At 50.9% G+C, this 17,150-nt stretch overlaps 1 long non-coding RNA gene across 1 annotated transcript in view; it reads right to left on the bottom strand.

Moving 5' to 3' along the window:
* LOC124417336 overlaps positions 1-17,086 on the bottom strand; it is a 55,787-nt gene extending 38,701 nt beyond the window's left edge. The window contains exon 1 of the long non-coding RNA XR_006931921.1: positions 891-17,086. This is a non-coding gene — a long non-coding RNA (uncharacterized LOC124417336). The remainder of the gene's footprint in view (positions 1-890) is intronic.
* Between the last annotated feature and the right edge of the window lie 64 nt (positions 17,087-17,150).

Here is a 17,150-nt window from a genome sequence, read left to right on the forward strand (position 1 = left end):
AAGAACCTCACACATGGGGGAGATGACAGCAGCACGGTGTGGCAGGGGGACGTGGCACTGCGCAGGGGTGGCACCCAGCTGTCACTGGCTCACCTCATCACATCCCCATCCCTGCAGGCAGCAGGTTTGCTTCCAGTTTGGGCATTCCTGGAAATCGCCTCCAGTGTCAAAACACGGGCAGGAAGGAGGCCGATCTAGAGGCTGTTTTTGTGACTTTTGTTCTGTTATTTTTTACGGTGGCTGTTCTCCAAGTATTAAACAATTGGCCGACCAAGGGATCCTGCTATGAAGTCAGGAGTTATATTTAAAGCTCGGCTTTCCCACTGAGGCTGGGATTTAGCAGAGGAGTGGGGAGGTTTGCACACCTCTCTCCCAGAAGGGTTTATAATGGAGCAGAGCATTCTCCAGCGCGTGGACACAAATGCTCAGCCTGGGCTATGCCACAGAGCTTTTCTGATGCTTTATGAATGATTGCCATGAACAGAGAAAGCCAGAAAACCCACCTGGACTGCAAATTCACACCAGAATAGGGTTGTTTTTAGCCAGAGAATAGAAGACATTTCCCTCTGCTAAAGTGCCCACCAGTAGGCATTGAAAGCTGCACAGCCCCTGCGAGCAGAACATGAGTAGCAGGGCAAAGCCTTTGTCCTGTGGCCGCCTTTGATGCTGGACGTGGAAGGGGAAATTTTCCTCAGCACTGAGCAGGTTTTGGCTTGGTTTTCACACCCACTCAAGCAAAAGTGTATTTTCTAGCAAAGGAAAGTATGTCAGGCCATTGATTTCTTGGGCAACTGCAGTGCAGAGCAGACAGAGCTAAATTCAGTGATGCATTAGGCTGCTGGCTGCAAACCAAGTACCTAGTAAAAATGGCTTTAAAAACAAAAACGTACCTCGTTGTTGTTGCTCTTGTTTTGTGGTGCATTTGGAGAATAACCTGCCTGCTTTTAGACTTCTGTCCTTGGCTACCCAATGCCAAACAGGGGGAAAAGCACTGCACAGGCTGTGAAACGAGAGAACATCAGAGAACTGTAGAATCATTAAGGTTCGAAAAGACCACTAAGCTCATCAAGCCCAACCATCAGCCCATCAACCATCAGCCCATCAACCATCAGCCCATCCCACAATGCCCGCTACTCTAGCTCTGGGAAGAAGAGGAGGATCAATAGAGAAGCATGTGTTTAACCACCTGCCTTAATAGCTCTACACCTGACAGAGGCATGCAACAAAAAGAGCAGCCCTGAGCCACCCACCTCCTGCAGAGCAGCACATCCCTGTACTGCACTAAGGATGGCTGCCCACTGCTTGACATTGACTGACAAGGGCTGACAGTGCTGTGGCTCCATTTGCTGCCACCGTTCCCTGCCAGGTGCTCACTGCATGGCTCTGATAGAGCACAGAGCCTGGCTGCATTCCCAGCAGGAGCAGCGAGCACACAGCTGAGGCCTCCCCCAAATTTTCCCCCCCCCGTAGCTTGAAGGGCCTTGGCATTTCAGGTGCTTTGATTGCAAGTGAGGCGAGTTCTTCCTTCTGGCCTCCACTCCCTTCTGACAGGTTTTGTCAGATGGAGAGACACGATGCCGGGAGCAACGATTGGCACTACTCCTCCATCCATCCCACTTTGGTTTGCAAATGCTGAATAACGAGAAGCACTTGGCTGGCAAGACCTCGCCACCGCGGGCTCCATTTGCAAACAGCAGCACCTAAAGTGCAACCATCCATCAAAGCAAAGCAGGGGCAGCCCATCCGCTTGGCTCCCTACACTGCACTGAGTGCAGCTCCAGAAATGCAGAGGCTGAAGTTAATCATGAACCTCCCTTCCATGCCCACCTCCTCCCAACCCACCCACCCCCCAGAGAAGCTCAGTGGGGGCAGAAGGGATCGCTCCCTGCCACCCCCAGGCAGCACTGCCACAGGGATTTGAAGGCAGCCATAATTTCTTGAGAGAACATTTCCAGGCGTGCCCGGATAAATTATTCACAAGGAATAAGAGATGAACCCATCTGGAAAGGAATAAAAAAAATAAATAAAAAACCAACTAGAAAAGGCCACTGGAATCTGGCCAGCAGCTTTCTGCTGTAAGGCTGTTGCCAGTTTGCAAAGTTTGTGTTTGCTCTGTGAAAGAAGATAGCAATTATTTATACTGGGTGAATGGAAAGGGGATCTGTAGCATGACACAAAGCGTGAGCAAATTGGGAAGCAGAGAATAACGCAGTGCTCCTGGACAGGAGGAAGGATAGAACATGCCTCATCTTTGCCATGGCAAAGAAAAATCATCTCAGAACCATCCTGGCTGCTATTTACCCCATTTAGCACTCAGAACGTTAAAGCTCTGTTGCAAATTTTAGAGAAGAAAACATAGTTCAGCAGTGTTTGTTGGAAATATCATTAGGATAACAGTCACCCCCGCAATGTTTTATTGCAGGCATTTACTTCCATGCTTCCATTTGCAGTGATTACTCCCAAAATTACTTCTAAACACCCAAACTGCAAAGGAAAGGAGTTAGTCTGGAGCTGCGATTGATTGCCGTGTTTACTCTTGCATGAGCAATGGTAATAGATCTACCTCTTTTTGCAGCTTTTTGCTTAAAGAGATGCTGGAGCCGTCGGTGAGTGCATCTCCACAACAGGAGGCTGAGCTGGCAGAGCTGTGTGCTCCCTGCACAGGGACCTGGTGCCACCTCAAAGCCAGGCACGTCGCTAAGCAAAGCACAGCACAGAACCTCTGCTGAAAACACATTTCTTTGGCTTGAAGGTACGTAGAAAGAGTGGAAAATACGTGCAAAAAAAAAAAACCCCACATAGACCAAAAAGTACAATTTGCATGAGGTAGTCTGAGAGTGCATCTCAGCAGTGTTGGGTAACAAACACCTGGGATTTCAGCTTCTTTAATCAACACTTAGAGCAGATTTAATAATGTATTAGGAGCAGACAGGCAAAAGGAGTTTGGGGAAACGACAGGAAAATAAAGTAGATAAATGCACTAATTGCAGCTTATCTGACAGCTCCGCTTTCTCCTCTGCAGCTGAGACTCCAGATCTAATATTTATACATTAGGCAGGATTGATTCCCTGGGCTGAGACACAGCTCCATGCAGGGCAGCAGCAGCTGATGGATGGGCACCATCTCACCAAATGCCAGCACCGGGTTCCTTCCATGTACTGCAGACTGAAAGAGAAACAGAGGGGCTGCATGCAGCAGGGGCGGCCCAATGGAGGTGTTGTCTCTGCACGTGTGGGCAGGGCTGCTTTGCAATGGCTTTGTTCACGTATTTGTGTGTTTAGGAGGGGGCAAATGGGCTCCCATCCTTCTGGGGAGTTCCTTACCCAAACCATCTGCATGCAGATAAGAGGTTCCAGACTGGAGATCCGTACCTCGGTCGCTTCCCACAAAGAGGAAAAAAAACAGAAGCTGAAAACAGAGGAGGTGAATAACGACAGACGCAGCCTCACAGAGCATCTCTGCATCTCAGGTTTTTCTATGGTTCCATCAATTTGGCCAGGAGAAGCCTGGCCCCTCCAGACCCACACCCCAACCCTAACCCAAGTCCCCCTCCCTGCATTAGGGCAGCCCTCACGCGTTCTGCAGCCCCGGGACTTTCCTGCCCATATTCTCACCAAACTGCCCTTCAGAAGGGGCTTGCTAAAATGTTTGCTTCCATGTAGTGCTTCTGCCAAGAAATGGCCAAATCCAGGGTGGCCTCAACTGGTTGTGCAACTTGAAGAGGCCTTCTGGGGCTTTATCCAAGGCGAATCCCAGGCAGATAACATCTTCCTGGGCCACAGCAAGCAGCCCCCTGTTGTTCTGCATAACCACAGCATCTGTAGCCCCTTTCACACAGCAATCAATCATAACAGGGCTCGGTGGCAGGAGCTGGCAGGGACTGAGTGTGTCAAAGTGCCTGAGCTCACGCACTGCCGCAGAGGGCAGGATTTAATGAGGGGAAAAGCACAGAGTGAAAAAAACCAGCAGCAGCCGAAGTGCTGAGCCAGCACATTCAAAGCAATGCTTTTGGGTTGTTTTGTTGTTGTTGTTGTTTTTTGGGGGGGGGGATTGGGGAGAAAGTCATCCTGAAATCATTGCTCCTGAAGCGTGTCAGGTTGACACCAGAAAGTTCATCACGGTGCTCCCAGCACTGATTGCTGATGAAAAGAAGGTGGAAATGCATGAGATCACTCTGCTCCTCTGGGCTTTGTGCTGTGCCTGGTCATGCATTTCTCAGCCTCTGGAGCCACCCCAGAGAGCAGACACCGTTAATCCCCACCACGGATCTCTATGCTCTGCTCCCTGCAGAGCAGAGCTATGATGCACCCACTGTGTTGCATGACAGCCAATATCCATGAGCCACCTAAACCCAGGAGAAATCTAGAAATACGCCAGAGCCTCAGCCTGGAGTGCTTTCCCCTGCAACCTGTGACAGCATCTTGGAAGGAAATTCTCCCAAGCCCAGGCAGAGACCCAGCTCTCCTCTAGCCTTCGTTTTCAGAAGCATTGATTTCACACTGTGAACAAAGTGATCTGAAAGGTATTCCCAACCCACTTGCATCCACAGCACCACAAAGGCAGGGATGCTCCTGATGTGGCTTCTTCAGAGGCCTGGCAGCCTCACATGAAGGACTGCTGCTGGTTCTCTAGACAAAGGACTCCAACACATCTTCTGGGCCTGCTCTCATCGGAGCTGTGTGGATGCAGGGATGGGCACTAGGCACAGTGCCTTGCAGGACCAGCAAGCAGCCAGCGTGGCATTCACTCATCGAGGCACCTCAGGGACCCCATCCCCACCCCATTCCCTATGTCCTGGCAGAATTTGCTAGATAATTGCTGAAGCTGCTTGCAGCCTGCTCTGGTCCCCACGTGTGCCCGGGGCTCCCTGGCACATCTTCCAGCCCACACTCACGGTTTCCAGCAGTGAGAAGCTGAGGCCTTGCAGAGCTTCACAAGGGATGCCCATCCCTCTCGGCTCCAAAACCGATCTCTCAGGCTGCCAGCTTTGCCCAAGACCAATCTTCATTCCATCTGTCCCAGAGGCGCAAAGGGAGAATGGCCACACAAGCACTGAGCAGCCCTGAGGTTGCTGGAGCCAGAAGAAAACAGGGCAGAGCACTGCTGGCAGAGTTAATTCGAACCAAGCGAATGGAGCAGGCAGGAGTGCTGCGGTGACAGCCAAGGCCACTATGGGCTGAGATGCTGGCTGCAAGGAGAGAGCAAAAGGCTTGCTCCAAAAGTTTTGGTGCAATTGTTTCCAATGCTCTGAGGCAGGGCTGCAGGGTGGCAGGAAAAGCCCAGGATTTGCATGCAGAACGCTCAACCTGCACATGGGCAGCGCTAGCAGCAGTGAAACCTGGCTTCTTACCCGAGGTATTGCCTCTGCTGCTCTCCTTTTGTGCCTAATTAATGGAGATTTATTATTTTCTGCAACACAATAGCTACAGCCAAGAAGCAATCACTCCGGATGGAACTTGTGCTTAGGAAACAAACATATTTCAGCACAACTCACAGTGTCAGTGTAAGGCAAGCAGTCTCCACACAGCAAAATGCATCTTTCCGTCATCTCTCCTGCTTCCTTTGGTCCTGTTCCTCCAGCTCTCCCATTTGGGCAGGGACTCATCCCCAGGCAGGCAAATCCCCTTACATGCTGCTTGCTGTAGGTGACCGATGGCTTCAAGGCAGGGCAGGAGGAAGCAAAACCTCCTTCTCCCAGCAGGCAGGACGCAGCCCCAGTCACCTGGCTTACCCCAGTTTCCCCTCCCTGCAGCACCAGCACATGAGGGGAATCCCCAGGGCTGCTGCAGTTGGCTGGAACGACCAGCCCTGCCAGCTGGTTTCAATTTTCTCTGTGTTAGTAAAAGGAAAAGAAAAAAAAGGAAAAGAAAAAAAGAAAGGCCTTTTAATACTTATTCAGCATCTCTCTGAAGGCTTTTTTAGCTGAACAAAAACATAACACGGATACCTCATTGGTTTGTAATGACAGCTCTACGGGGAGTTAGTGCTGGGAGCCCCATCCCAGCTCACCGGGTTAGCATGCATTGGGAGCTCTGGTGTGGAGATGGCAGCCAGCTTTTGGGGTTGGAAGGCTGAATGTAGAGCCTTCTCTACATTCAATGTAGAGACATGCAAGAGCCTCAGCCTCTCCCCTTTTCCTCCTTGACACCTCCTTGTCCCAGTTGACAAAGCCTCTTGGCTTTGTCAAGTTGAATTAAAATTCCTATACACTGCCAGCTTTTTGCAGTCATTCCATTATCTCCTGTGTGCTCTGCTGCTTTGTTGAGCTCATTTCATCAGGAATCCGTCTCTTGGTGGATGGAGCTGTATTCAGGAGGTCTGTGTTTGTGTCTGAATGGGTCTATTCATGCACCTCACGCCAAGGTTGACATCCCAAGGACACACTTGCAGTGCTTCCCAGGACAAACTGGGTTTCAATGAGAGGCATGCCTGCTGTGCATGTATTTCCATTGAAGCCACGGTTTGCTTTGCTGCAGGAAATTACAGAGTGGAGCAGGGAGATGGAGGTGGGCCTTCCCTGTCATTGCACTTACAGCTCTGGGGGCTGCAGGTACCCAACCTGAGGGCATGCACCCACCCTGCATTATTCCTTGCTCCCCAGTGCTCATGTGGAGATCGCCTTTGATGCTTCCCCGTGGTGCCTCTGATCTGGATCAAGGGAGCTCTGCAGAGGATGAAGAGCCTGGAGAAAGCAGGAATCCGTGGCATTGGTGATGGGGATGGGGTTCCCCTGCCCTGCAGCCACCAGCTCCTTTTCCCATGCCGTGCTCAGCACATCTCCATCTTTCCAAAGAGACAAAGCCCTGCAGTTGGCTGCAGGTTTCTGCAATGGGAGCACGGTGCCTCCTGTGAATTCCCAGCAGCACTGCAGAGGAGCTGAGCTGATGTCCCCAGACAGCACAGATGGTCCCAGTGCTCCCAGTTCCCCTTCAGAAATGGTAAAACCCACTCGTCACCCCAGAGGCTGCACACCAGCCAAGGAGGCACTGAGGCACTGGCTTGGCACAGCCATCTCAGCATCACCCAGCCCAGCATCCCAACAAGCACACGACGGGCTGCTGAAGCAACAGTGACAATAAAGGTGATGTTGTCAGCACCTCTTCCTTTGCACTGGGTGGGGATGAGGGAACCCCTGTGTCTTGCACCGTCCAGAGGTGACCCTGCGCCAGCCAGCACAATTTGGCCCCCAGAATGCTAAATTTAACCTCCTGTGTGAACACAGCCAAACATGGCATTGAAGCACATTTGTTCTGAAGTGTTCCTTCTCATTAAATATATATATATGCATATATCTATTTAACAGAAACAGAGAGAAAAAAGAGCTACTGTCACCCTTTCAGTGCAACAAGCCACGTCCTTAGGAGAGCTGGGAACTGCCATGAATTAAGAACATTTCTCCTCCATGCAGTGGTCTGAAAAGCTCAGAACACAGCAAATATTTCAGATCTCAGCTCAGTCCCAAATGATTTTTTTCCCTGAATATTTTTAGCCCAGCCTCTGAACGAGGAAACCTGCTCTCTGCTCAACTCTGCCCTGCTATTCCCAAGATGATGAGCACAAAAACCCTCTCTCAAACACCAACTTCACCACGAAGGGCTGATGCTGCACTGGGGAGAGATGGACCCAATGCCAATGGTACAGCAACAAGAAAAGCAGCAGCAAAGCAAAGCAGCCCAAGGCCAGCCCTGGAGCATAATGGCTGTCACAGCTTCACAAAGCCCATCCCAAGTCTCCAGGGCGCTGGCCCTCTCTTGTTGCCATGTCTTCCAGCATAAGAGGCTGGAGAGCAAAGCAGGGTCCAGCATCACCCTGCAATGCCCACTGGCACTGCTGAGGCACCAATGCTATCACCTCAGCACAATCCTGGTCCTGTCGTGGTCCTCTCCTGCCTGACAGCCCCAGCAGAGCAGCAGTAAATCCTCACTCCTTTTGGCCATTCACCATCATTTCCCATCCCATGCATTCCCTTCCATTTAGAAATATCGTCAGCTGAGAATTCAAGCTCAGATGTTTGTTATTGTGAGTGTCATTCCAAGCCAAGCTACGAGCAGCCCTGCTCAGCCTTGCCCTGCGCTCTCACCGCAGAGGCACAGCAGCTGAGTCAGCACACCGCACACCCGCCGTGCTGCGGTCCCTGCAGGCAGATAGGAGCTCTTTGCTCTTCCTGCAGCTCCTCGGGATTTTTACCACCTCTTGCTTTTTCGCTCCTGTTTATTTTCCGAGTCTAAATAAGCAGAGGGATGAGGAAAAAAAAAAAAAACAAGAAATCTCTTGCAGAGCATTGCATCAGAAAGCAGATTCCCATAAGGATTAATTTCAGTGAAAACAGCAAAACCTTCGTTTTTCAGCAGGGTGAGCTCAGAAGGGCTGAGCCTCGGACCCCTGGCACAGCAGAGCTGTGGTCCCCATGCCTTGCATCCACAGGCCCGGCCTCCCCACAGGCACCTTCTGACCACTGTGAGCCTCCCTCAGGTCTGCGATCTCCCCCATGCAGCATGAGCCTGCACCATCCCCAGCGCTGCACAGAGGGGATGGATGGATTCTGCTCAACCCCCCATTGCTGGGCAGCATCTCCCATCCTTCCCAACAACCAAGCTGCATCCCAGCCCTCCTCCATGCCTGGTGTGGCTCCTGATTTTGGAAAATCTTCCCTGTTTGTTTGCCCAACAACATCACGGCCAAGGAGAAGCTCTCCACATCCACATCCAGCCCTGGCTCTGGGCACTGCCTGACAATGGGCAGAGCAAGGGGACCAGCAGGAGCAAGGTGCTCCCATCCGTCCTGTTGCTTTGCCTTTGCATTCAGCACAAGACAGCACCAGTCTGCAGATCGCAGTGCCCTTTCCCAGAAGATAATGTCATGCTTAACAAGGAACTTTGCTTTTTTATTAATATTAAATTTGCTATGTGTTTGAAGAGCTGGGTCATCTTTGACTCACTCCAATGCCCCAAGCATCAGAACTCGCTCTTGTGACTGATGATTATTCCCTACTAAGCGCTCACATCAGCGGATGAGGTGCTAATGCTAAGTAAAATCCTGAAGCAATTTGTGCATTAGAAGTCAGAGGACATTAGCAGAAACTTCCCTGCTATTTTCACAGGTAAGGGAAGAGCTTTGACAGACTGGGAGAGAAAGGAGAGCCCATTAGCCCATTTCTGCTTTACCTAAGGGTGGCTGGGGGCTCTTTGGAGGAGAAGAGGAAAAATGTGCCAAGACATAATCATTCCATGTGCTGGATTTGATTGCAGTGCCTGGTGTTCACCTCAGGCCTGGGCAGCCCCAGGAGCATCATCAGCACCAAGCCCAGAAGGGACCATTCGAGGATTTCCAATCCAATTCTTTTACTGACATCTGGAGGGGCATCACGTGGCCCATAGTTCTCCAAAATCGGGATTGCATCACTGATTTGTGTCTCCCAGCAACTGCACAGTGCTATGTGTGGCACAGTGAGCTGCCCGGGGCCCAGCGGCTATATTTAACCCAGGGCAGACCACATGCATCCAACAAATTCCCAGGAAAGACAAACACATGGGACTGCTTTTGCTGTGCCAGAGCTGAAACCCACTCAAGGCAGAGCAGCTGTGGAGAAATCCCTTAGCACTGGCACATGGGGATGCCCAGCAGCCCTGGCACAGGGCAGCAGCAGGAGCTGATTTGGCAAGAAGCTCTGCACATCCCTACATAACGCTGCTGACACACACCTGCCTCGCTCCTTCTGGGGGAGAAAAAGGAGCAGCTTCCATCCTTCTGTGTGAGCAGAGCTGAGGCTACAGCCTTGCATCAGTAACAGAACAGGAAGAGAGCTGCCTCTGCTTTTGAACAGCGGCCCCGCAGATCTCAGCATGCCCATCACAGCTGTCTGCTGTTGCCTAAATGAATGCACTCAGCCATCAGGACCACAGCAGATCCGGGCTCTGCCAACACCTTTCTGGGACACCCCAGCAGATCTGCCCTGGTTCTGTCTCATTTGCAGCCTCAGCCCCGAGCCACCCTGCAGCACACACAGCACACATTACCCCGCTGCAAACACTTTCCTCAGCACCAAACCCGTGACTGCAGCCAGCTCTGGCCCTCCAGCTCTTTATTAGTTCCCAGCAGTGCAGCAAGGCAAAGCCTTCCCGCGCTGACAGCACAGACCTCAGGGCAGGAGCTTCCTTCCCAGCCTCGTTCAGCTCACAGCTTTACCCCCTGCTTGCTTTGCAGAAGCAGTTTCCCACTGCCAGCCCCCATGCTGCAGCCTATTTAGCCTTCTGGGGTAGCTGCTCTTTCACAACAGTGAGAAAAAGCCGGGTTCCCTGCATTTGGGGCCAGGGCTGCTTATTTGCACTTGAAATCCAAACCATTTGCTCACTTGCCCCAGGTGATGCTGATGCAGCCAGCGACCCATGACAGCTCTGCATCCCCCTGCCTGTGCCAGGTGCCACTGGGCAGCCTTGAAGCCAAGCCCAGGACAAGCCTGGAGCCACTAGCCTCCTCTCTGCTTTCAAGCAAGATGTTTTCCCATTTATGCACGTTCCCAGGACCTTGGTTCTCATGTCAGCAGCCTGTTCATAGAATTCTAGAATCCCAGAATGATTGGGCATGGAGGCACCTCTGATGAGTGCATCAGTATACCAAATGTGTACAATTACGAGATAAAATGAGCAAGAAAGAGCAAGAAGCATTTGGGCAGGACAAAAGCCCTGGGGCTGAGCAGGGCCGTAGCCTTGCAGAACCAAAGGCACTCATGGGATGCAGGAGGCAGCAGCAGCTGTGGGCAGGGGGATACAGGGGGTCAGATAGGAGAAGCAGTAGATGTGGGAAAGCAGTCCCTAAGGCAGGCAGCATTTGGGCGGATGCAAGCTGGCCAACAGCAAATTTGGTGAGGCCAAGAAAAGGATATTGCTTCAAGAGGAGGGGGATGTGATGAAAGAGCAAGTGGGAGTTCCAGCTTCAGGAAAAGCTGTGTCTTTGTGGGGTTAGGCAAGCTGTTAGGTAGCCAGGACATGAAGACACAGGAGGAGGCGGGAGATGAAGAAAACACTCAAATGCTGGCAAAGGAGCAGTGTCCTGGTGTTGCTGAGCTCAGCACTGAGCTGAGACTGAGAGGTTAAAAGCTGTTTCTGTGTTGTGCTGGAGCTGGTGGTGAGACATTCACAAGATGTCAGAGCTCCTCCGAGATATGAATTTGGACAGGGAGAGGAGAGCCCAGCGTAGGGATGCATGCCTCTGAGTCATCACCATAGAGATGGTATTTGAGTGTAGCTGCATTGAGATTGCCCAGAGCCACAGCTCTGAACTCCTGCAGCAAATGAGCCTCCAACAGCAACCCAGCCCTTCTGCACCAAAAGGGATAATGGTGGCCAAAAACAGGGCACGTGCAGAGCAGGGCTCAGAGCTGGACCACAGCTATTGGTCTGGACCATCACCAGGAGATGTCCATCTCTTGGTCACACAGGAAAACCAAGTCCCCAAACCATGAGATTTCTAACTCACACACTTCAGATGGGACAGAGCTGAGCTTCAGCCCTCCCTCTGTAAAGTGGGGGGAACCTAAGGCCCACAGTCCACCCTGAGGACACTCAGAGCAGTGAAGTGCTCAGCACAATAAAGTACTCAGCACAAACTGAAGTGCTCAGCACAGTGAAGTTCTGAGCATCTCCAGCCCTGATGTCAGGGAAGGGGACAAGCAGGATCTCAGAGCAGAGCGAGAATAGGCCACTGTGAAGTGGGACAGCTGCTCCACCACCAAGCATCTAAGAGCAGAAACCCTATAAGGAACAGAACCAACTGAGGGACTGAGACCCCCTTCATGGCCCCCTCCCTGATCTCCAGGATCAGGAGGAGCCACCTCTCCTTCCTTCCAGCAGCCTGGAGTAAGCAGGACAGTGCTCATGGCACACCGGGCATTGCACCCCCAGCGTTTTGCCCCTGCACCGTCGCCCAAGCTGTGGGTGGTGCTGGAAAATCGACCAGAAGGTGGCAGGCACCACTCATCCATGGGCAACGGCTCTTCTGCAGCAGGGTCTGGCCTGGGGACAAAAGCACTGGTATGGCACTTCTAACCCATCACCTCAAAAGAAAGTGGGAGCACGGAAAAGCTGGAGGAAAATGAGAAAAACAGACTATTGGAGCTTCTCTGAAAAGCAACCCCAACTTAGGTGAGTTTCTGCAAGCTGGACTGATGTGTACCAGGGACATGGTCACGCTCAATGCCAGGGCCAGCACAGGGAGAACAAGTATGCTGGTATCGTAGGAAACAGTTTCTCTCCACACCTGTTTTAGGTAAATAACGTGAATCAATGGAGAGCAGAATCAGAATCATGCCTGTGTTTCCAGCCGCTGCTCCCCACTCCCAGCATTCGGGTCCCTGGGAGAGCATCTGAAAAACTGCAATCGCTATAATTAGAAGTAACACTCACTTTCCAAGAGGAAACTGTGCAAAAGGTTGACTTCCTCTTTAATGCCATTTCAACTCGTTAACAGCTACGTATCTGCAGCTCCAGTGGCAAAGGGATTTGCCGAGCGGCAGTCTGGATTGCTAACAAGAAATAAGAGTTTCCTCCCACTTCAGTGGGGATTTCTCCTCTGGGCAGAGGTCCTACGAGGCAGAGCAAGCTCTGACACTCTGCTCTCTCCCCCTTGCAAAGTGCAGAGGCCGGAGGTCTTTCTCATTATCTCCTCGTTATTATGCATTGCTCCCTAAAGCTAATTAACGCTGCCGCTTACAGCATTGGCTTGGGAATGCCAGAGACATTGGGAACTTCGTTGCTAGAGCTTTCAACAGAGCTCCAAGTCACAAGCAAGCTACTTGTGATGCCATACAAGGAAATATTCACAACATACAATAAAAATAGCCTCCATCACTACACGTTATAATCACATCAGGGAGTTTCCAATCTCTGCAGTAACAAATGGTGCCCTCCCTCTCTACCAAAGCACCCGACCAAGCTCTGGTTAACCCTCCCAACGCCCCAGAACCAGACAGCCAAAATGACAGTGCTGGGAGCCCAGCAGCGAGGCAGCAGCAAAGGCTGGCCAGCAATCACTGTTCTCCCTCCTCTGATGCTCTCACTAACACAAGGCATGTATGCAGTGTATCCTGCCCTTTCCAACCCTTTCGATACCTTAAGGCCAAAAGAAAATACAATATTTTCTCAGCAGGTTCCCCCTACAGAACTATGGCTGTGATAAGCCCAGAACATGTGATGGATAAAAGAGTCCCCCAAAAGGCCATCAGCCCCAACCCTGAGTTACTGAGAGGTGAAGAAAGCCCCACTTCCCTTGGCAGAGTGGGCATGGTGCGGATGGGTTGGTGGTTGGACTTGATGATCTTAGTGGTCTTTTCCAACCTTAACGATTCTATGATTCCTCTGACTCCTGCACCACATTTACATGACCCCTTCTGCTTCGTTTTGATAAGCTGAAGCCAAAGGGCCTTTCCATCTCTCGTTGCAGACAGCCACCAGACTCGTTACTGGAAATGCTCCTCTGGCCACGGCAGCTCATGCAGATGGAGCCTCGGGAATTTCTGTAACAAATTTTCTCAGCCAGACTCCCCACTCCCTCATTACACACACCAAAGGAACTCAGGTTCTCTTTGAAACCACTGCTGACATGAAAGGCATTTCAGCACTCAGCTCCAGGACTCCTTTCTTAGGACAGAATGAAGCCCTGCTCGTTTATCTACAAAAATGCCTTTAAAATCATTTTCCTAAAGTTCTTCAGACAAGTAACCCAACCACATTTTTTCTTTTTCACTCATTTAAATCCAGCTTTGGAAGTCAGATGTGCCATTCCCACATCATTCTTTGCCTTTGACCTCCCTGCAATGCCCAAATTAGCTGCATGTGTGCCAGCCCCATCCCTTCTGCTGCCCCAAACATCTGCAAGGAGGCAGCGAGTTTCTATGGAAGCTGTGGCTCCCATACAAGGCAACCGCTGCCGGACAGCGAAGGACAGCTGGAAATGTTTGACCAAGTAAGAGGCTGATTTGGCTGAGCATCATTTAATTCTCTACAATGGGGCAGCGAAGGCAAGATACCATTGGTTCACCTAAAAAAAGAACCCAAAATGTCATCATTCTAGGTTGCTTGCTTCCAAAAGATGCTTGAGTTTCTGCAAATGTCAGAAGTAGGGGAAAAACTCAAACTGGTGGCAAGTTAAACACCATCCTTTCTGCCACTCGTTGCAGAGGGAACCGTGCCTTGGCCAAAGAGCTTTCCCCATGCAATGTGCAGGATGCGCTGAGTGGCTGCACCCTTGCAGTGGGGTTGCCCTGGGTGAGCTAAGGTCACGCTGCACGCGCCTCAGCAGACCTGGCTTTGCAGTGTTTTGAAAGAGAAAGGCAATTGCACGCGTCAGGCAGATTAGGAGGTGATAGATAGACGGACAGGCAGGCAGGCAGCCTTTTAAATAGTCCTCATATTTTTACCATGACATCTGTCTGCAAGAGTTTAAATTATGATTCTTACTTACAGCTTTGAAAGGATTTAAAATGCTTAAATCCCTGTTAAAAACTAAACTACCAAGGCTCGGCTGGATACTACATTTTTAATCCACAATGGAAGCAGCACACTGTAGTTTCAAGGGCTGCCCAGCTCTCATGGAAATACCCTGCAAACACTGAGCTCCTCCTAATGACCAACCTGTTACAGAAAGGAATGGTGCCAGATTCAGATCCTGGCTACATCACAGCTGTGCTGAAGTGCCTCCACAAAACACAGAGCTAAATGCTTGCTGCCGTGCTGCCCACTGAGCAGTGCAGCTGTACTTCCCCTGTGCTTTCCACGCACAGAACTGCAGCAGCCCAAGCTGTTGGAAAAGCCCACTGAGAGCAGAACCCACTGACAATAAAGGTCCTGGGAAGCCCTTCAGTTCCCGTTAAGCTTTATTTCTCATTCTCTTCAAGACAGCTAAATCAACTTCCACCTTCCCATGCTGAGCTCAGTCTGCTGGCTGCAGGAACTGCCCTGCTTGCAGACAAGCCCCAAATTCCCCTATTTCTGCCCCAAAACCAAACATGGCCAGAGCCATGTGCAAGCCTAACACCACAGCAGCCCTGGGAGCATAACTCTGCCCATTGCTCGCACGCCCTTCTCGTGCTGTGCCGTGGGAGAGGAAGCTCCAACCTAAACTGTTGCACTCTGATGAGGAAATAGAGGTGGATCTACCAACCAGGGTGAAAAAGGGGACAAGGTCTGGCCAGCAGCACTGGCCTATGTGACTGTAGGGAACATGATCACTGCCAGCCGTAGTGTCTGTTCCCCATCCAGCCTGCAGCTGGATCTCATTGCCAGGCAAAGGCTTCTGCCTTCTGACTGTTCTGTTTATTCTGCTAAAGACCATAATCATCCTGCTAATTGTTTGAGTTTGTTTGGGTTGCTTCAGTGAGCTCCTATTTTGGTGAGGCCATGTGCTGTGCTCCCTCTGCTGGCAGGCTGGGTTGGAAGGCTAAGTCCTGCTGCCACACCACAGCCCTTCCCAGCCCTGGCTCCATCAAGTTTTAGAGTAAGACCTGAGGCTGGCCTTCCTCTGCCAGCTTTATTCCTCGTGGCCTGGTTATTCAACAAGAAGAGAAAGGCTTAGATTTGAAAGCCGCAGCGACACAACAGGTGTGTCTTGCTGGTGATGGCTTTCAGCCACAGTTCTCAGTGGAGCACTGGCTTAACCCTCAGCATCAGCGATTACACCTGTGATAAACTGTGAGCAAAAACACACAAGCAGATGTAGATTGTAGAAAAGGGCAGGAAGCGTTGCCTGAAACAAAGAGATGCTTCAGAAGTACCTTCCCATGCCCAGCACCACGAAATGATCTTCAGAGCAGAATTTCAGCGGAGCTTTCTCCACCTTCTGTCTGTGGTTTTGTTTGGTTATTTCGTGGGTCTGACAAACAACCATTAAACCGGCCACAACGCAGCAGGGCAAGCTCACAGCCACCACAGCTGCTCAGAGCTACATGCATGGAAGCATTAGGAAACCTCCCAGAGCATAACCACATATCTGGGGGAGAGAGCAGGACCTGGGGTCAAAATCCACCCGGGGAACCATTCAGCCTTAAGCTTACAGCACTGTGCTGCACTAGAAATGCCCCCAAAGCACTCAGTTTTCCTGTGGGATTCTGTTTTCTTTGACAAGTTGAGCAAAGCCCGGTGCAAGAAAATCCCTTTCTGCTTCAGGGAACGTTTCTCACACATGGAACTGCCACAAAGACCTTGGAGCCGCCTCCCCGTTCTGGAAAACACCATGAATGGGATTAAGCCCAGGGTCTTGCAGCACTTTCATCATCAGAGCAGCAGAGAAATCTTTTGATGGACACAAATATCAGCCAGCAGTTATTAACCTAAAAGTAGGGGAGTTTTTCATCAGCTCTATTCAGTAGGAAAGTCAGGAAATGGTGAGAACGTTCTTCAAATCAGTGAAATAGAAGGCAAGACATCCCCCGTATAGACACTTTCTTGCTAGAACTATTAATAAACACTGCACTTCACGTCAGCCTCTGAAGGTCAAAGCAATCTTTATCCCTGGTGAAAGCTCTTATGCTGTTTTTAAGAGCTGTGTTTTACGCCTAAATGTACTTCCTTAATGAGTGCAATTCTACATCTGCTCAGGTGAAACAGGCTGCTGTACATTTGCTTCCTTCCATGGTTTTATGACACCTCCTCAGCTGCTGATGGCCAGCCAAAAGAAATGAAAGGTGCCGGGAAATGAAAATGGAGCTCCTGAAAGCATTTGTCTTTAGAATAACAACAATAATAATAAAGGCATACGAAGCAGCCTGCCTCAGCAGCAGTTCACAGAGAAATCACTGTACATCCTTTCCTATTACAAAGAAAAAAAAGGTACGGAACATTAAAAACTTAATTCATCTGTGCCACACGGAATGAAAACAAGATGGCTGCTAACAGCCCACAGACACCAGGGCCTCCCAGAAAGGCCTCCCAGGCCTGGAGGCAGGGAGCAAAGGTGGGACGCTTCAATACAGCCCAAGCCTTCAAGAGGATGGCAAACTCGCTAAAAAATATATAGTCTAAAAAGTGTTTTGGGAGGGGTTCTGCTGGGGGAGCTGGCATAGTGACAGGAGCAGGGCAACCCCACCGCCGCCATTTTCCCCCTGCCCCTAGCAACCGCCCCTAGCAACGCCGAGCCACGCCCCCCTGCAGCCACGCCCC

The sequence above is a fragment of the Gallus gallus genome, chromosome 20 (genome assembly GCF_016699485.2).
Source record: "Gallus gallus isolate bGalGal1 chromosome 20, bGalGal1.mat.broiler.GRCg7b, whole genome shotgun sequence".
NCBI classification, from domain to species: Eukaryota; Metazoa; Chordata; class Aves; order Galliformes; family Phasianidae; genus Gallus; species Gallus gallus.